At 37.4% G+C, this 21,459-nt stretch overlaps 1 protein-coding gene across 2 annotated transcripts in view; it reads left to right on the forward strand.

Moving 5' to 3' along the window:
- Positions 1–10,259: 10,259 nt before the first annotated feature.
- Positions 10,260–21,459, forward strand: part of LOC145270731 (uncharacterized) — a 36,446-nt gene continuing 25,246 nt past the window's right edge. Inside the window, exon 1 of one of the 2 annotated variants that reach the window (XM_080126338.1) lies at positions 10,260–10,654. The gene's annotated coding sequence lies outside the window, so the exon portion shown is untranslated. The remainder of the gene's footprint in view (positions 10,655–21,459) is intronic. The other variant, XM_080126339.1, reaches the window with a different exon arrangement.

Raw genomic sequence — 21,459 nt, forward strand, 5'->3', positions numbered from 1 at the left:
ACTCACTGTTATGCGCATCAACTTAATTTAATAATGAGGAATGCAGCAAGCATTACACGAAATGCTAGAATATTTATCTCTAACATTTTGGCTATTCCGACTTTCTTTTCTAGATCACCACAGCGTCTGTCCATTTTTCAAGAAGCATCTGGATGTAAGCATTCTACGTCCATCCGCCACCAGGTGGAACTTTAGCATACATAAATAGAGTTCATGAAAATGTTCAAGCATAAAAAACTGTCACTGAAATTCAGTCAACATCATATGTAGATGAGACCGTTGCAGAAGCGACAGGAATTCTGAAATATTTGAACGATGAAAATTTCAGATTTTGGTTTGAGCTATTTCATAAAATTATGTCTCATGTTGAAATTAATTCTCGGGAAATTAGCATATATAAAGTCAATGAATACATAACAAATTTCAAAACTGCTATTTTAGAGATAAGAAACACCAAATACTGTGAAAATCCTTCACAAACACCCAAGGTCGAAGCTAAAGAACTGTGTGACTATATATCTGTTGATATAACGGACAGATATTCTTCAACTAAACATTTAATACTTGCTAAATTGTTTTACAAGATAAGCTTTGCTAGTTTTAAGAAAAAAAAAACTACCTACAGAAGAGATATCCTTGACAACTGAAGCATATCCCATGATTGACAAAGAAAATTTTGAAACTGAGCTAGAAATATTTTATAGTAGGTCAGATATCCATGAATATTGAAAAGTAATTGATCTTCTGAAATTTATTTTGGAAAACAATTAAAACGATGTTCTTAGTGAAATCACAAAACTCATAAAAATTATCTTGACAATTCCCATGACTACATAAGAGATAGAACGTTGTTTTTCAACTCTGAAAAGAATAAAAACTTTTCTAAGGAACACCATGGGTTCCGAAAGACTAAATGAACTTGCAGTGCTTTCAATTGATAAAAAAGTTCTTCAGCAGTCATTCAGAAGTTAAGGAGAAAATTATCAATCTTTTCTCACAAATTAAAACAAGAAGAATGAAGTTTACTTTCAAATGAATGTAATAAGTAAAATATTTAAAATATTAACATCTATTTAGGATTCCTTTAAGTTATTGTATTTTTATACGTGTGCATACGTATAAATTATATTTTTGTGCTTGTTTTATTTTTACACAATATTAAAACAATAGGTATTTTCTTTAAAACAGCACCTCCACTAATCTTAGGCACGAGCCGCCACTGCTCCTGATAACAGGATATAAAAAGGATCAGCATCCACGCTAATTCTCTTTTTCACTCCTGGCGTCTAGGGCAACACACATGTGTTGTTAAACACGCAAGATGCTACTACTGTTTTTGACTAGTGCGAACATTTGACGACTCACATTCTTTTGTTCTCTCTTTCTCCCGTTTTTCCACCGTCAAAACAAGTCGCCATGATTTCTTTCGTGACCAACGCCAACCACCAAGTTCGACAAACATTTTCTGGGATCTTTCAGTAATTTCATCATGTGTTTCCTTTTTTTTTTTTTTATCTCTCATCCCTTTCATACTACAGAACTGAACATTTTTCACAAGAGACTTTATTTTTCCATGAAAAATAAATAAGTTATTTAGTTCAACCATCGTGTTTCTTCTCGCCAATACATTCGTTTCATTATTTTCTTTTGTAGCGAGTTAGGATTATTATATCCTGGTCTGCAACAAACGATGGTGACCTGTAAGAGTATCTTGTGTAGGAGACGGGGAGTCTCGTCGTGGGCGACGAAGCGTTTCACTGAAGAACCACGGCAACACACAGCAAACCAACAAACAATGACAGCCACGGCACGAAGGTAACTAACAAAGCTCAGCTGACTGCACGAATAGAAACGGAACCCAACGGTCACTGTACTGATCGCCACGATCGTCAGAACCCGACTGCCTCGCACCTCCAATGGACCGATTTTTATTACTCAAGATGGCCTAGCTAATTTGCATCCCCGCGAGATCTCGCGCGATCCTGCAAGATTCCGTCTCTAATAAAAGCAGGCAGGCGCCATCTTGAAACTCTTTCTTCCGCTGCCCTGACCACAGGATCAGCCACCACCCCACACGCCAGGCACACACGGACCCTCTTGTGCCGAGGGCTACGGTTAGTCTCACATGACCCCTTAATTTAAAATGAAATGAATTTGTTTGAACGAAACACGCGGTGTAAACTAAACTCTTCCACACAAATCCATGGCACGCACGAAAAATAATTTTTCTCCAAAAAAAAAAAACAAATAAAAAGAAAACAAAATGCAACTTAAACAGACGGACTCATACAACGAAACGATAGCATTAAATATTCCATCCTTCAACCGACAAATACAAAAATATGGTTCGTCCAATTATAGGCCATATTTGACGCTAAACGGGTAACATCACAACGAGCATGTTATTGTTACCTAGTGGAAAAACTGTCATTGGCGGTGGGAGAAGTCACAGATTTTCTCGAAAATGTACCTGAGGAAAGACTGTACGGCATGCTGAAGCAAGCAATCCTGCAACAAACCAGTGTTTCCAATGAAGCCATGCTTCCTAACTTATTCACGCAAGTTGAGTTAGGAGACCGTGCGCCTTCTCAACTACTTCGACATATAAAAGCCTTGCTGGGAGACAAGATTTCAGACAGCATCATGAGGAGTATCTGGTTGGGTAAATTACCCCCAACTACCAAGCAAATTCTCACTCCGATGTCGGAGGAGACGGCAACAGAAAAGCTCACCAACATAGCCGACAGAATTCATGAAAGTTCCCGGGGCCGACAAGTATACGCCCACCAGCGGCAACCTGACCAAAACCAAGACGAAGAAGTAACCGAATTAAAGTCTACGGTTGAAAAACTTTCAAAGCCGACGTACTTCAAACGTGTCGACATTATCCCAGAAATTACAATGACACGCGACAAAGTTACAGGTGAAGAAGTTTAAGCAGGAACTGGTCCACGTCACGAGAAAGACAAGATGTTTGCTTCTACTACAGGAGATTCGGCGTCGATGCAAGAAAATGCACTACATCCAGCGCATTCAAAAAAACAGCGCATGGAAATGAACCTTCCAGCCAGAAACGACGACGACTGTAGCTGGAGCACAGAAAAAAGGTCGTCTGTTTTATATCCGTGACAAAATCCATGGATATAAATTTTTAATAGACACCGGAGCGGAAATCAGCGTCACACCGACACTGCATGGCCACCCAACAGGGACCCAATTTTTCAGCCTACAAGCCGCCAACAGTACAAAAATACCCATTTTTGGCGAGAAAACTTTAAACTTAAACCTGGGAATGCGAAGGAATTTTTTCTAGCATCTCATCATAGCCAGCATAACCACTTCAATTTTGGGGGTAGACTTTTTAACCCATTTCAACCTGTCTGTCGACATGACTCATCACACATTGACAGACAACGAAACGAAGATTTCGGTGAGAGGAACTACCTCGAAATTTTTAACCACCGGAATCAGCGCTGCCCTACTCGAAGATTTACACGACCGCCGGTTGCTCCAAAAATGTCCTCAACTTTCCCAGCCGTTTAAAAACACAAACCCCATCAAGCATAGCGCTAAGCACTATATTAAGACCACAGGACCGCCCATCTATTCAACCCGGAGACAATTGAAACCGGATAAATACAAATTGGCAAAATCCGAGTTTCAAAACATACTCCATATGGGGATAATACAGCCCTCGAAAAGTGCTTGGTCATCACCACTCCACATGGTGCAGAAAGCTGACAACACCACATGGCACCCGTGCGGAGATTTTAGACGCTTAAACGTGGAAACAGTTCTGGATAGATATGCTATCGCTCATATCCATGACTTCGCCAAGGGACTCCAAGGCGCCACAATTTTCTCCAAGCTGGACCTTGTAAAGGCATATTTTCAAATTCCAGTTGCAGAAGAAGACATTCGTAAAACTGCACTGACCTCACCATTTGGCCTTTACGAGTTCCTAAGAATGTCTTTCGGGCTTAGAAACGCCTGTCAAATTTTCCAATGTTTGATTGACGAAGTTTTCAGAGGTATGTCGTTCATATTCAGCATACTTGGACGACATTTTAATCGCCAGCAGAAACCTCGAAGAATACCAGCTACACCTGGAACTAACTTTTGAAAGACTGTCACATTTCGGTCTGAAACTAAACACCGATAAATGTGTTTTGGGCCACCAGGAAGTTCAATTTCTCGGACATTTAATCGACAAGGATGGAATCACCCCTTTGCCTGAAAAAGTAAGTACTATTTAGAATTTCCCTCTACCGACATCTGTCAGACAAGTATGCTGTTTTGTAGGCATAATTAACTATTACCGACGCTTTTTGCCTAACTGTTCCACGTTACTCACAGCTTTAACGGACTTGTTGAAAAAACGAACCAAAAACCAACAGTTAGTTTTGGGATGACCTTCATTATAGGCCTTCAAACAATCGAAAACTGCTTTGGCAAATTTCAAACTTACATATATCCAAGATAGCAATACAACAGAACTTACACTTATGACGGATGCATCGAAATAGCAGTAGGAGCTGTCATTCACCAAATTTCTGACAACAAAATGACCCCTATTTCATTCTTCTCTGCCAAGTTAAACAAAGCACAGACTAAATATAGCACTTTCTCGAGAGAGTTACTTTCAATTTACCTTGCAATTAAGCACTTTAAACATCTCCTCGAAGGCAGAAAATTTTCCATTTATACGGATCATAAATCCCTAACATTTGCTCTACACACAGATGTCGACAAATACAGTCCACGAGAAATTCAACATCTTGACCATATAGCCCAATATTCTACCGATATATGGTATGTAAAAGGACAAGAAAACGTTGTAGCTGACGCTTTATCTCGCGCAAAAATTGCTTCTTTAAATTCCACTCCACTAAGTATGGAATTAATAGCACAAGAGCAATTAACCAATACCACGCTCCCAGCTATAATGGTGAAAACTTCACTGAAGCTGAAAGAAATGCAGATACCGTTCGGAACAACAAATTTCTATTGCGATGTTTCACAAAAACACCCTCGCCCTTATATTTCACCCAGCCTCAGACAAGTTTTCCAGCACTTCCACAATTTATCCCACCCAGGAAAACGCGCCACAATGAAATTAATAGGGGAACGTTTTGTTTGGCCAAATATGAATGCAGACATCCATAGTTGGACTAAAACTTGCATTCTTTGCCAACAAAAAACAAAGTTCACAGGCACAAAAAATCACCTTCTGGAACTTTCAGTGTACCAGATGCTAGGTTTACTCATGTTCATATCGAATTGGTTGGACCCTTGCCCACTTCAAAAGGACACACACATCCTTACTATAGTCGATAGATTCAGCAGATGGCCGACAGCAATACCAGTGAAAGACATATCAGCCGCAACAATAGCCAGAGCGATTTTACAAGATTGGATAGCGATTTTCGGAGTGTTCTCCATAATCACAAAGGACAGGGGCTTACAGTTTCAATCAACTCTTTTCGCTGAATTAAACCATTTGTTGTGAACAAAGCACATTAAAATTACTGCCTAGCACCCTTATGCAAATGGTATGGTGGAACGGTTTCATAGACAATTAAAAGCGTCTTTGGCTATGAACGAAAACAAAGCGGGCTGGTCAGACAATTTGCCACTCATTCTCCTAGCAATTTGCAACACTGTGAAGGAAGATTTGCAGAGCACACCTGCAGAATTATTTTTCGGATCAGCACACTGGGACAATTCTGCGAAAACAATACAGACATATCCCCAACGACAACTTTTGTAACGGATTACAAACATAAAATGTCACAATTAAAATTCACTCCAACCAAAAAGCCAGACAAACATTTTCGTTCCAAGCGATATTCACCCATGTAAACACGTTTTTATCAGGAACGACGCAGTCCAGATTATTCTGGACCTTGTCTAGTTCTCGACAGAAGTGAAAAGTAGTTTACCATTTTAAAAAGAGATAAAAAAAAGACACTATTGCAATAGACAGACTTAAACCTGCATTCATAGGTAAACAATTACACATTTCTCCTAGTCCAATACAAGAACATACACACTCACAAACTGATAAACAAATTACAAAAACAACACACCACAAACAACAAAAACAGGTCGAAAAGTTCATTGGCCAAAACATTTCAAACAATACATAACTTATTAAAAAAAAATATATATATATACATAAAAAAAACGAAATACATTTCTCTTGTGTATATATATATATATATATATATATATATATATATATATATATATATATATATATATATATATATTCCTCAGGAGGGGCCGTCTTGTTCGAACATGTTTTTCCTCACATACACACACCCACATGTACGCACGCACATACGCTCACACACGCATGCATATACACATCCTCATACACACACTCACAAACATATATACGCATACACACACACATTGGGCGCACGCACCTGAGCTATGACGTCACAACAAAAAATGCTGACTCATGGTAACAGGATATAAAAAGGATCAGCACCCACGCTAATTCTCTTTTTCACTCCTAGCGTCTACGGAAACACATGTGTTGTTAAACACGCAAGATGCTACTACTGTTTTTGACCAGTGCGAACATTTGACGACTCACGTTCTTTTGTTCTCTCTTTCTCCCGTTTTTTCCACCGTCAAAACAAGTCGCCATGATTTCTTTCGTGACCAACGCCAACCACCAAGTTCGACAAACATTTTCTGGGACCTTTCAGTAATTTCATCATGTGTTTCCTTTTTTTTTTATCTCATCCCTTTCATACCACAGAACTGAACATTTTTCACAAGAGACTTTATTTTTCCATGAAAAATAAATAAGTTATTTAGTTCAACCATCGTGTTTCTTCTCGCCAATACAATCGTTTCATTATTTTCTTTTGTAGCGAGTTAGGATTATTATATCCTGGTCTGCAACAACCTCCACAATTTTCTTATTAAATGACAACTTTTATTGATAAATAAATCTACTTCTCTCCAACGGACACTGAACCCCTCCTTTTTTTATTTTATTTTTTTAATAGTATTTGCGGGTTGGTATGCTGACAACAAATATCAGTTAAATTTTGCAAATATTTTTTCGCCCCACTCTCCACCAAAATGATGTTTATTCCGAAAGCTGTTCTTAGCATGGAGAGGTTGGGGGTGTTTATAAGGTGGACCTAATCTAAAAAAAAAAAAATATATACCAATTTTTTAAAATGAATATTAAAATAATTTCTCACTTTTACAAATATTTTTACATGCGCACATAAACAACTATTTTTTTGTTTTATTAAATTTTTTTCATTTAAAAATTAGTAAATTTCAATGAATAATAAATAATTTATTATTAGTTTATGTTTTTGGTTTTGTGTTGAATGAAATTTTCTTCCTTTTTTTTTCATTACAACAATAATGAACAAATTTAAATCTTCCAGCATGCGTTTAAGAGTTACGAAATTATCAATAAATCGTTTAGTTTCTAAGCCAACGTCAGTAAATAAAAAAAATGTTACGTGCGCATGCATTAGCCTTGACTAAGGAGGGACTAAGGGAGCGACCATTGAATATTTCTGCTGGTCGCCATGGAACTCAACGCCCAAGGAGTACCAAATTATATTTTGATATATGTTTAATTTTTCTTACTGTGAAAAAAAAAACTATGTATAAAAAATAGAATTCTCACACATCTATAAATGTTTCAGTTTTTTAAATTTTGATATATTTTTATAAACAAATCTTAATGTGAAAAAAAAAAAACAATCTTTCCGTAAAAAAAAAAAAATATTAAACCTCTATAAACGTTCGTTTCATGTTTTTAAAATTCTATTTTGCTACATTGATAAAATTATATGGATTGCCAAACGCCTGTGAAGATTGGACCGCATGTTTCCGTGACGTCATATTTATGTTAACTATACGAACTATGGAAAAGCAGAAGCGACTTAATGATTTTTTAAAACCTTTGTTTATCTTCTTCAAACTGCTATTAAGAATTAATCTTTGTTATAATTTTGTTAGGTTTGAAGATTTACACAGTTTAATGATTAATAATATTATAAACATTTGTATATTAAATATGAAATACGGTTTTACTGAATGTTCATTTGGTTACGTACGAACTTCCATATTTTGTTCGGTAAAAAGAGACAAACAAAATATGAAGCGGGGGAGGCTAAAAAATGGTTAATATTGTGCAATAATATTTTCAAATTGGTTTTAATCTGGCGATGAAATAGCTGACAAGAGTCATATTTATATTAAAACTTAATATTAAAAAAATTTAAACACAATTAATTAAAAATCTATGTTGTAACAGAACATTTTGAAATAATGGAATTTTAATCGTTTTAATCTTTTAAAAATTAATTTACGAAGTTTCTTTTTCTTGGCAAGTCAACTGATTATAGTATATATTAATTCGAAAAAACGCTATTAAAAAAATTAATACTATTAAGTTTATATCAATTTTTTAACTGACACTTCAAGGTAAATTTTTGTTCAATATGTGTATTTAAATTTTTAAAAAAATATTTTTATTTATGTATTTGAAGTCTTATGTTTCATAATAAATAGAAATTGCGATAGATTTAAATATATTTTGTTCGAATTTCGAAAAAAATAGATATGGGGGGGGGCACGCACTAAAAAATATTTCCCCTCGTATATTTTAGGAAAACTGCATTTTATATGTAATTTCATTCTAAAATGGATAAGTGCCAAAGATTTCACGAAAATCTGACCATTAGTTGATTTTTGCTAGATTTATTAAATACGGGTATGTTTTCATGTTCGGAATGTCTACTACATGGGAACGTTATTTTAAAGCGCCAATTATGTAAACACGATTTTCGTCTCGCAATTTCATTATTTTCGTTCGATGAAAAAATTAAAAAAAAAAATGATTACTGGTTTATTTTGCCCTTCTTCTTTTAAATGGTGCAAAAGTTATATATAATATTAGTTTATAATACAGTTACATCGTGTTACATATAGGGTGAGTGGGTGGGGTAATTCTGTGGTGACTTTTGGCAGTCCCTAACAAACTAAAATTATATTTTGATACATTAAATCACTCATTGAAAAATTAAATTAATACAATTAAAATTATATTTTGATACGTTTTTTATTCAATAAATGTTTCGATTTTCATATATATTTTTTTGTTTTATTTATTTCGTTATATATTTTTGCGTTATCGTAAACAATTGTTGATATTTGAGGTTCACATGATGACCACTAGATGTCACTTCTCTTTCGAAAAATAGGGGTCGATAATTCGTCTCTGTTGCTAATATATCACTGTCATGCAGAAGTGCCAAAACTTTTACAAAGACTATTTTTTTTATTTGAAAGTGTTAAATTTTTGGTTAATTTCACACTTTAAACAGCCAGTTTGAATTTAAGTTGGACATTTTAGACAAAGGTTTTATCTGACGACGCTTCTGACTTTTCTGAATCTCACCGAATAAAATTCGATATACATTGAAAAATTAATAAAAAATTTACAAAATAAAAAAAAGAAGAAAGAGGCACTTGTACAGTTTAACCAAGACATTAAAAAAAAATGAAAATATCGAAAAAAAAAAAAAAAAAGAGGTTATATTATACGTATCCGTGTTGGATTGAATATCTCTGAACAAAAATTCACTTAATTTGATCGAGTATTTTTTTTTTTTTTTTTTTTTTTTTACAGCGGAAAAAACACGTTTTTATGACAGCACGTTGAAGATCGCCATCTTGGAATTTTTTGAACAAGCCACGAGGAGATAACTCCAGTTAAAGAGCTGACACTCCCTCCCCATCTTTAATACTAGCTTTTCTTCCTAAAAATCGAACCTTTTGCTCGGTATTATATGAAATTGTTTTTTTTTCCCCCCCTGTAAAAAAACAACAACAACAAAAAAAAAAATACTTGATGAAATTAAGTGATTTTTTTTCGGAGAACTTCAACTTCATTCCATAACGGATACGTACAACATAAACTTTTTTCGATATTTTCACTTTTTTTTTTAATATCGTGATTAAACTGTACAAGTACCAAAAAGAATATGTAACAAAATAAATAAAAACAATACTCAAAATAACAGAAAATTAATTTTAGAATTTATTATAAAATTTTTGTATTTATTAAATCTAGTTTTGTACGGACGCATCTGGCGTTGGCCGGAACTTTTTTTTTTTAAAATCTTCATTCGCTTTTTACCTAGGCTAGACCGGTGGCCGTGTTTTTACACGCGAGAAAGCAGAGAGAGAGAGAGAGAGAGAGAGAGAGAGAGAGAGAGAGAAGTAGGAAGCTTGTATCGTTTGAACTGACGACGCATGCGCCGAGCCGACTCTTCCATTTTATAATTTGACAAAGCTTTTGTCTTGTTGAGAATCTAATTCATAGGCAAGACTTTTAGAGTAAGATATAACAATAATAACAACAAGATTATAGCATAACAACAAATATAATTGTGTTTACAATAATAATAAGAAACTTACGAGTGTTAGAAAGATGGGAAAGAAGAAGCGCAATAGAAAACCTCGATTTTTGATGATGACGAAATGCGCTATATTTGACGAGATTCGCTTAATTCTGGCTTTCAAATAATAAAAAAAAACGTAACTCTTAAAACACGAACGAAGATTTCCATCACACAAGTCAAACGGAAAAATATTCATAAATGTAAGTATTATTTGAATTATTTCACTTTTTTGTAAATATGTTTTTTATAAACTTTCAAAAGATCCAGTTGGAAATAATTTTTTGGAGGGAAAATGCCGGTAATGGTTTGAAAAGAAATTCCATTGAATTAAGCATTATTTTCAGAAACTGTTTCTTCTGTGTGAGATGGTCACTACTACACTTATTGTGGTTAAAATCGTTGGTTATTTTTAATCATCTTTCCGTTTTACTGTGTTAATGTGTGCTGTCAGAAATAACACGATGATACAGGACCACTGATTGGTCTTGACCATGATGAGACAAGGTCGGTGATTGGCCACTAAGGGCCTCCCCGCCCGACCCACTTTTTCTTCAGCGGGAAAATTAAGAAAAATCAGGATAACGATTTTCCCGGGTGGAAACTGTCGAGAAAAAAAAAAGGGGGGAGGACACAGGACTAATGGGTCCGGCTCCGGTAGTCGTAATTCACGACAGGATTGACAGAAACATTCAAGTCTCCCAGGGTCTAAATACGAACTATACCGAATTAATCTCAACAAGGGATTAAGGACTACTCGGCCCGTGCCAGCGAAATAAGACGACCCGACGAATTTTGCAACTGAAGTTAACAACGGCCATCGGTAAGTTTCTGTTCATTGCCTTATTTCTGACATCGGGCCCCCTTCAGGCTATGAGAGATATTTCTCACTGTGCATTGGATTAACGTGTTATGCATGTAATATGCATGTAATAATTATTTTCTGTTCAATTGACACTTGTCAGTGTGAAAGAATGTGAAAAAAAAAAAAATTGTGAGTTATTGCAAATATTTTTGCAACGTGCTTCCTTTGAAATCAGCTTGTTGCGTTTTCAACAGTTGTAAATTATCAATAGCGCTGTAAATAGTTGTTTGTTAAAATCGATTTTTTGGGTTTGTATTACTGTACACATAGATTCGAAAAAGTTGTCAAAAAAACAAATATATAACAAATAAATGTTATCAAAGGCAAGATAAGTTACTTTTCTACCAAACTGGATATGTTTTCAATGTTTTTATTCAGTGTAACATGTTTATTCAGCTCGAAAAACATGCAGTGTTTACCGATGTATTGGAAAATTCAAAATGGCGCCCGACTCTCTCTCGGAGAGGGTAAGTTTGGGAAAAGGTATTATAAATAATAAACTAGACAAAATACTGTTAGAAATTCGCTCAATATATGTTACCGTGACATAAGTTGACATATATTCGGTTGTTTTTTAATAGTATTTTGTCTAGTTTATTATTTATAACATCTTTTCCCAAACTTACCGTGTTAAAGAGACAGTCGGGCGCCATTTTGAATTTTCCAATACATCGGTAAACACTGCATGTTTTTCGAGCTGAATAAACATGTTACATTGAATAAAAACACGAAAAATATATCCAGTTTAGTAGAAAAGTAACTTATCTTGCCTTTGATAGCATTTATTTGTTATATATTTGTTTTTTGACAACTTTTTCGAATCTATGTGTACAGTAATACAAACCCATTTTTTTTTTTATCTTCATTGTGTTGACCCATATCCATAATTCATATAAATCTGTACGTTTTTGTAAGGAGCAATTATTCAGATTTTATTTATCTGTCCTAATTCGTTTGATTCAACTTTTTTTTTTAATTCTGTACATAATTCTTCAACTTTTTGTGATATTCCATTTATTCTCTTTTTAATTTCAGTTTTTTTATTCTGTTGTTGTTAAATAATATCTAATATGGTCCATTTTAATTTCTCAATTTCTTTTCCGTAAAACCAATAAAGAATATATACAAACATGCATGCAGATAAAATTTAAAAAATGAAATATTGATTAAAATAGAAAAGTCATTAATTAGCAATTGCTAACTAAAACATAAATAGCGTTTGTAAATGAAAAATTAAGAAAACAAACTTTTAAAACAAAACATTTTTGGTGCAAGTCTATAAATGGTCCACAAGTAATCTTTTTTACAATAAAAATCTGGAAAAAATCTTTATAATGTACGTACTTGTCACTGCATGAAGATGTCATATTCCAAAACTCACGTAAATTGATCAAGTAGTTCTTTTTTTATTCAAGAAAATCAAATATTATCAGACGATTCATCAAAGAAAAAGCCACGCAACATCTTGTTTGAGAGATAACGCCACTAACGACACCTGGCGGAAATATGAGTCAACAAGGGCAGTACATGCAGACCAGACCATCGAATATTTTATCAATCAAGTACCTTTTTGTTTTTTGTTTTTTTGTTTTTTTTGAAGAAAATCAAATTTTACGATTTTTAGGGATAATAAATAAATAAATTGACTTCTTTTAATAAAGAGAATGTGGAAAACACTAGTTTTTTTTTGTTCGTCTGAAAACAGACTTTAATAAGTGAAGTACTTTTTTTTTCTTTTTTTTTTTTTTGAAGAAAAAACAAATTTTACGATTTTTAGGGATAATAAATAAATTGACTTCTTTTAATAAAGAGAATACGGAGGGCAGACCATCGACTATTTTTAGGGTTTTTTCTTAAACTAGCGGGGGGTACCCGGCGATGCCCGGGTGTCTTGAGGTAAATCAAAACTCCGGGGGTGTTAAATAATAATAAAAAAAAATGTTTTGGTAGGTGAGTATGAGAATCGAACCCGTACTCTTGAGTTGAAAATTAATGTGTGAAAAAAAAAACCGTGCTACGTTCACCATTGAGCCACGGCGACAGACAACGTTAGGCAGGGTTTAATTTATTTATTTATTTAACTATAAAAAAAGGCGTGCGCAATAAAAGTTAATTCTGCTGCTCCCATTTGACCTAATTAAGAAAGTCAAATGGAATTCACGCAGCGTTTGGGTTTGTTTATCCAAATTTGACTGTTTCTTCCCCCAACAGATGTTGGGGAAGGGAAAGCAGCTCCCAATTGAATCTGATATACAAGATTGATCAAAGCTGATTGCTTCTGGACGTTTTTCCCGGCGCAATGCCGAGAAGACGTCATTTGAGTTTAGTTTCACATATTTATACTAAAAAGCCCAATCAACACGCGAGAAGTCAAAATAGCAATAATTTTGTAAAAGTCGACGTAAATAAATCTATACGCTACGCGGTTTCCTAATTCCTAAATATTATTATATAGGACCTATATACACAGTTTTAAGCGATAGTAACGAACCCGGGACCGTGTGCGAGGAAAGCTTTTTGAAGACATACACGAAATGGTCACACACATTTTGCCTTTTATATATATACTAGCGGGGGTACCCGGCGATGCCCGGGTGTCTTGAGGTAAATCAAAACTCGGGGGGGGGGGGTAAATAATAAAATAAATGTTTTGGTAGGTAAGTATGAGAATCGAACCCGTACCCTTGAGTTGGAAATTAATGTGTGAAAAAAAAACGTGCTACGTTACCCATTGTGCCACGCCGACAGACAACATTTAGCAGGTTATTTAACTAAAAAAGAGGCGTGCGCAATAAAAGTTAACTCTGCTGCTTCCATTTGACCTAATTAAGAAGGTCAAATAGAAGTCCTGCAGCGTTTGGGTTTGTTTACCCAAATTTAACTGTTTCTTCCCCCAACAGATGTTGGGGAGGGGGGAAGCAGCTGTCCAGAAATGTCTGATCAAAGCTGATTGCTTCTGGACGTTTTTCCCGACGCAATGCCGAGAAGGTATTTATTTGCTCCCCCACCGAGCAAATTAGGTACAAGGCCGATTTTTAATGTGAGGAGTGAAGGGGAAATGGGGACTAACTCCCCGGGGAGTAGGGGAGCTGGATAGTGACAATTGGTATGAAGATTTGCCCCTACATTGACCAAGGTCTTATATGTGGGGTTGCCCCCACATATGGTCTTTGCTTGCAGTATCTGCCGGAACAGATACTACACTTTGAGATTCATGTTAAAAATACAGTCAAAATCAACGATGAACAAAAAAATTAGGCACATGGCCAACTCAAAAGGGGGGATTGTGGGGGTCGTTTGTCATCCTTGTCACTCCAGAACTAAACAAAGTCAAAAGTTTCTCCCAGCTAGTATCTTCTTTCACCATAATACCGCATTCACCCTTTTATATTGGGGGACGTCCTACTTCCAATTTTTAAAACATTTTTTATTGACGTGTAAAAACAAAAAAGATAACAATAAAATGGTACAATAATTCATTTGTGTCGAGGGCGGGGGAAGAAAAAACAAAAGGTGATTAGTAGGACCCTCCCAACCCCGTCTAGTTGATAGACTGCCCGTTCCACTAGCTTTGTAAAAGGAACCTCGTTTCTGCGGGTCAGTCTCTAGGTGGGGATGCCCTCTAGATGGGGGTGAATGGAGAAAAGAAAATTTTGTGGGTAAGGGTGGGGGTTAGTTTGCAGTTCTTTCTCTCCAAGATGGGTAAAATTTAGAGGAAGGGGTTAAAACAAAAATTGCAGGTAAGAGGGGATAGGGATCTTGGAGGCTTCCTAATCGGGGTGGGATGGAACACACACTCAGCTAGCTGAGAGGCTACTTGTTTAATTTTACTTTACAGAACTGCGCATTCCACACCTAGGCGGGGAACACGTATTCAAATTTGGCTCCTCTTCGTACACACAGACTTGCCACATGTATCCATCTTCTGTCAAATGCCGCGCAATGCAGCCTTCTTCTATCACATCTGATCTTCACCTGTAGTTGGTGTTTAAAGAAAGCGATCAGATCTTGATCAGAAAAAGACAACCCCCCCCCCCCCCCGGCAACCTTGCAAACGCGACGTCCAAATCACCATTCTCGCCACGGCCAGGATCGTAACATAGACCATTTGTCTTTCCCGGTCCCACGGTGGCCTCACGTTGTCCACAACATTAGATACGGTAACTGGGCAGGGATGCTCAGGATCGATGCAAGCAGTCACCTCGCTGACATACAACCAGTACTGGCGGAGTTCGCGGCAATCAAAGAAAGCATGATCAGTAGTTTCTACGGCCGTTGTCCCACAACGGGGACAATTAGGCAACTCCAAAAACCCAGAACTGAATTGTATGTTGTTGAGTGGAAGTGCATTTCGGGCCAATCGCCAGGTCAGAGAAAACTCCGAATTGTTCAGATGACTCAAACCTGGTGCCCAGCTCCACGCGGAGCAGATCTCACTCTACTGCCAACCCAAACGCGCGCATAGCGAGTCGTCGGCGGCCCCTTCACTAGATCCCTGTGGAGTTCCCTACGGGTAGCAGTCACAAGGTCACTGGAACTTGGTAATCGTTTTAGCGCGGCTCGGCATTCTTTCATGTAGGCAGATTCTCCCCGCGGCCTGCGACGGATCTCGATGGAAGGGTCGAGAACAAGGTCGGGGAAGGCGGCAGTAACCACAGGGTGCCACGGTTGGTCATCTTGCATATAGTGGCTCAGGAAGGCCAGCCTCTCAGCATCTCGATGACACTTCAAGTCCGGCATTCCCAAGCCTCCCTCACACGGACGTTGAATACAGACCTGTCTGCTCACCCAGTTCGACAAGAGCTTTTAGGTGTTGTGCAGGCAGGGGAAGTACGGCCAGTCGGTAAAGGATGAGAGGAAAGACGTAAGTGGCGCACACCTCAACTCTGCCCTTTAAGGAAAGTTTCCTAGGAAGCCACGAATTGACTGCAACCTCCACCTTTGACCATACCTCCAACCAATTCTTGTCAAGCTGGAGACCCGGTCCGAACCACACGCCGAGGATCCGGACCGGGCCATCTGTTCAGCTGAAGGGCGCCGGGAGGTTTGTGTTTCCACTCCAGGCGCCCAACCGCAGTTCTACCGACTTGCTGTGGTTTATCTTGGCCCCCGTGATTCTTTCGTACTGTGCGAGTGCCTCCGACACGACCTCAATGTCTCTGAAGCCCGACACGAAGACCGTGACATCATCAGCGAACGCGGATACCTTGGCAGCTGAGCCGCCAGGCAGAGCCATTCCGCGCAGGGCCGAATTTGCCTCCCCATGTCTCAGCTTGCGGAGCAGAGGCTCCAAAGCCAGAACATAAAGCAGGGGCGACAGCGGACAACCCTGACGCACCAACCGAGAGATAACAAAGGGTTTCGAGCACTTTCCGTTGACTTGCACGACAGCCATGGGCTGTCGATACATTACGGAGATCCACTTGCTAAAGTCCGGTTTAAAACCGGCGGCCTCTAAGACAGATGCCAGGAAACGATGGTCGACCCTATCGAAAGCTTTGGACTGATCCAAGTTGATCAGCGCAGCTTCCATGTCGTCATCTATTCCCCCCTCTAGGATCGTGCAGATCAGGTGCAAGTTGTTCTGAATCGATTTCCCCTTCACAGCATAGTTGTTCCAGTTCAACCAACTCGTCGATAACAACCTGCAGCCGATTCGACAGGACCTTGGCCAAAATCTTCAACTCTGTGTTTAGCAGAGTTATGGGCCTGTAGTCGTCTAACTCTTCCCCTCCATGCCCGTCACCTTTCTTCAGTAATGTGATCACTTCCTTAGTTACCTGTCCTGGGATGGATCCCTGAGCAAACCAATGGTTGAACATATCCATCAGAAGAAGCAGAAACATGGGCGACAGCCTAAAGTTCAGTTCGTATGGCAGACCATCAAGTCCTGGCAATCTGTCACAGCTGACCTGCTTCAGCACAGTAAAGACCTCCCGCTCCGTCACCCGGCCCTCGCAACTAGCCGCTCTAGTCGCCTCGAGGCGGGGAGAGTCGGCCAAATTGTTGCTAAAATCAAGGACTGGAAGATCGGGCTGCTGCGTAAAACGCTCCTCGAAATGTTCTCGAAACCTCTCGCAGATCTCCCGAGTCAATTCCAGGGTGCGTCCATCCTGATGTCTGACTTTCGCAATGTATTTGTTCGAGCCATGCCTAGAAACCTCACGGCGCACGTCTGCATCAGAATTGACTGCTTCGTTGCCTATCTTTCTAAGCCTAGCTCTAACTACTTGGCTTTCGTAACGCTCGCTAGTCTCGCGTAGAAGGTCCTGCTTAGCTAGTTCCTGACTAACCCTATCACCCTCTCCCGTAGCCTGGGCTAGTTTCTGCTCTAGCTGCTTCTTTGTCTTGGCCTTATCTAGTGCGAGGCGCTGGGTATACTCGACGGAGAAGCTTCTGATCTTGGCTTTGAGACCTAACCACCACTTACTCCCGGTAACTGCCCCCACTAGTGCCTTTTTAATCAATTCTCTTAACTAATCTTGGAAGTCTTGTATCTCCAGAAAGGAGGTGTTTAACTTCCAGTACCCTGCTAACTTAGGCCTATTTCCTAGCTTCAGCCGGGCCATAACTAATTTATGGTCCGTCTGGCCTAGCCAAGTGAACGTGGGACAGGATAGGAAGTCTACTTCGCCTTTTCTAACTAACATCCTGTCCAAATAGGTATTTGGATAGGAGGAAACGCTATTGGTCCACGTCCACATTTCCTGCCCTGGATGCTCGACCCGAAACCTGTCGACCAGTCCGCATCTAGCCATCAGATCAGCCAGGCTGGACTCGCACCTCTCCAACCCTCTAGCTCCGCCTCCTACCTTATCTATGTCAGGGTCTAAGATCGCATTCTAATCCCCCATTAGCACTACCCGCTGCCGACAATCTACAAACGCGTCAAGCTGACTGAAGAATGAGACCCTCTCACGAGCGGTTCTGGGCACATGAACCGCAATCACCCGAAACACAGAATCTTTTACAGCAACATCTGCCACGACCAGCCTGCCCTCCGCATCCCTATGGACAACGTCGACCGTCGCGGAAAGGGTACATTAACTAGCAAGGAGACTCCCTTCCCCCGCGGGCTGCCATATGCTGAGAAAACCTCAAAGTCTCGGGCCAGCACCTGACAGTCCACAGAAGAAACGAAATGCGTCTCCTGAATCGCAGCCACATCCACTTCCAGGGACAAGAGGTCGTTGTTTGAGTTTATTTCACTTTATTTATACTAAAAAGCCCAATCAACACGCGAGAAGCCAAAATAACAATAATTTTGTAAAAGTCGACGTAAATAAATCTATACGCTACGCGGTTTCCTAATTCCTAGATATTATTATATAGGACCTATATACACAGTTTTAAGCGATAGTAACGACCCCGAGAGCGTGTGCGAGAAAAGCCTTTTGAAGACATACACAAAATGGTCACACACATTTTGCCTTTTATATATATAGATGTCGAAAACCTTTTTGGGGTTTGTATTACTATACACATAGATTCGAAAAAGTTGTCAAAAATAAATCTTTAACATGTTATCAAAGGCAAGATAAGTTATCTTTCTACCTAACTTCCATATAAATCGTCAATTTTGTATTTTCTTCAAAAAAAAAAAAGTACTTCATTGATAAAATATTCGATGGTCTGCATGTACTGCCCTTGTTAACCCATATTTCCGCCAGGGGTCGTTAGTGGCCTTATCTCTCAAACAAGATGGCGTCTGGCTAAAGCTTCGATAAAATGTCCGATAATATTTTATTTTCTTAAATAAAAAAAAAACTACTTGATCGATTTATGTGATTTTTGGAATATGAAATTTTCATGCACTGACAAGTACGTACATTATAAGGATTTTTTTCCAGATTTTTATTGTAGAAAAGATTACTTGTGGACCATTTATAGACTTGCACCGCATTTTTATACAAAAATTACTTTCAATCATAAAAATATTAATTTTTACAAATTTGTTTTTAATAATAAAAGTTCTGTTATTAGTAAAAATGATCATAATGTGAATACTATACAAATATGTAAGCAATATATGTATTTATCAGCGTTGCATTGTGTTATTATTGTGTGCATTGGATTACTGTATTCTTTTCTTAAGTGCATGTAAATGAGGAGTAATTATTTTCTGTTCAATTAACATTTGTTTATGTGACAGAATGTGAATACAATTTGTGAGTTATTAAAAATTCTTTGCAACGTGCTTCCTGCAAAATCTGACATTGGAGTTGTTGAGCATATGTTATTAAGGGTTTACAGGACTGCAGCCAGTTTGAGAATTCTAGAGAAAACTGGTTTATTGGACCAACAGATCTACTTGAACTCATTATACAAATCTCCGTGGTATATATGGATTTATATTCTCCAAATATTTGAATGTAGCGATTACATACAGAAGGATTTCTTAATTTTATTTTTTGCTGGTAAAAACATGATTATAAACGTAATAATTTATAATTATTTTTTTTAAATAAACTGGAAGCTTATTAAAACACACTTAATTTTGTTTATAAATCTAATATCAGTATTTAGGATCTGTTGAAAACCAATCAATATTTTAAATTATTAATTAGATGAATTTTAATTGATATCGCATTCATTTTTCTGAAATTATTTTTGGATAATTTATTTTTAACAATATGATTTTTTAGTAAATCATGACGTAATTCCTTTCAAATATTTTGAAGATGGACTTATTAAGTGGATATTTCAAAGGATAATAAATAGAAATAAATATTGTTTTAAACATATTTAATTTTATGCATGAAAAATTGAGAAAGTTCTCTATAAATGTAGGAACATTTTTTTATAATTCATTTGTTACATAGTAGGGTGTTCATATTAGAGAGATATGTTGCGTATATCTAAAGAGAGACAAGGTACATTTTAATAGAGATATGTAATACAATTTGATGAGGGAAGATAGATAGATAGAAGAAAGACATTTATACAGTCTGTGAATATTACTATAACATATATTCTAGAGAGGAGAATCGGTTCTTTTAACCAAGGGGGAACAGTCATTACTTATGATATCTGAGGGAGACACCTTTCCTAAGACGGAGTGACACATTACTTAAATGGGTTCATACACAAAGTTCATTATACAGCTGAGTGGAACACAAATTCATATAAATACAAATTCACTTTACCTTTGTTTTGGCAGAATGACACAACACAAGACGCTGTTACAAAATATGATGACGTTCCTTTATTTCTTGACCGGTCAATGATTTCACATCAAGGAATTCAAAGTCCTACATGATTCCAACTTCTAACCTTTCGCTTCCAAAGGGAAATTCCTTCTGACCAATATCAGCTCTGTCTGACCCTCCTGTCGACTCTGTCCGACCTCTTTCTACTCTCTGTCGACTCACCTATATTGAAAACTCATCTCTTAGCCATGACGTCATTCCATGACCAACAATGTGCCTGTTCACACATATCTCCAACAAGAATTCTCTAACCTATTTTTGGTCTAACCTATTTTTCAATATATTCTAGAGAGGAGAATCGGTTCTTTTAACCAAGGGGGAACAGTCATTACTTATGATATCTGAGGGAGACACCTTTCTTAAGATGGAGTGACACATTACTTAAATGGGTTCATACACAAAGTTCATTATACAGATGAGTGGAACACAAATTCATATAAATACAAATTCACTTTACCTTTGTTTTGGTAGAATGACACAGCACAAGACGCTGTTACAAAATATGATGACGTTCCTTTATTTCTTGACCGGTCAATGATTTCACATCAAGGAATTCAAAGTCCTACATGATTCCAACTTCTAACCTTTCGCTTCCAAAGGGAAATTCCTTCTGACCAATATCAGCTCTGTCTGACCCTCCTGTCGACTCTGTCCGACCTCTTTCTACTCTCTGTCGACTCACTAAAACTCCCCTATATTGAAAACTCATCTCTTACCCATGACGTCATTCCATGGCCAACAATGTGTCCTGACTCATGTGCCTCCAACAAGAATTCTCTAACCTATTTTTGGTCTAACCTATTTTTCAATATGTTTAACATTTGTTATTGATTGTTTTCAAATTCCTTATTTTAATTTCATTTTCATAAACAGAATTGAATCATCAAATTCCTTTTTCACAATAATATTTCTAAACGAATTCCTTTTTCACAAA

Source organism: Euprymna scolopes, chromosome 46 (genome assembly GCF_053919585.1).
Source record: "Euprymna scolopes isolate OS-2025 chromosome 46, ASM5391958v1, whole genome shotgun sequence".
Classification (NCBI taxonomy): domain Eukaryota; kingdom Metazoa; phylum Mollusca; class Cephalopoda; order Sepiida; family Sepiolidae; genus Euprymna; species Euprymna scolopes.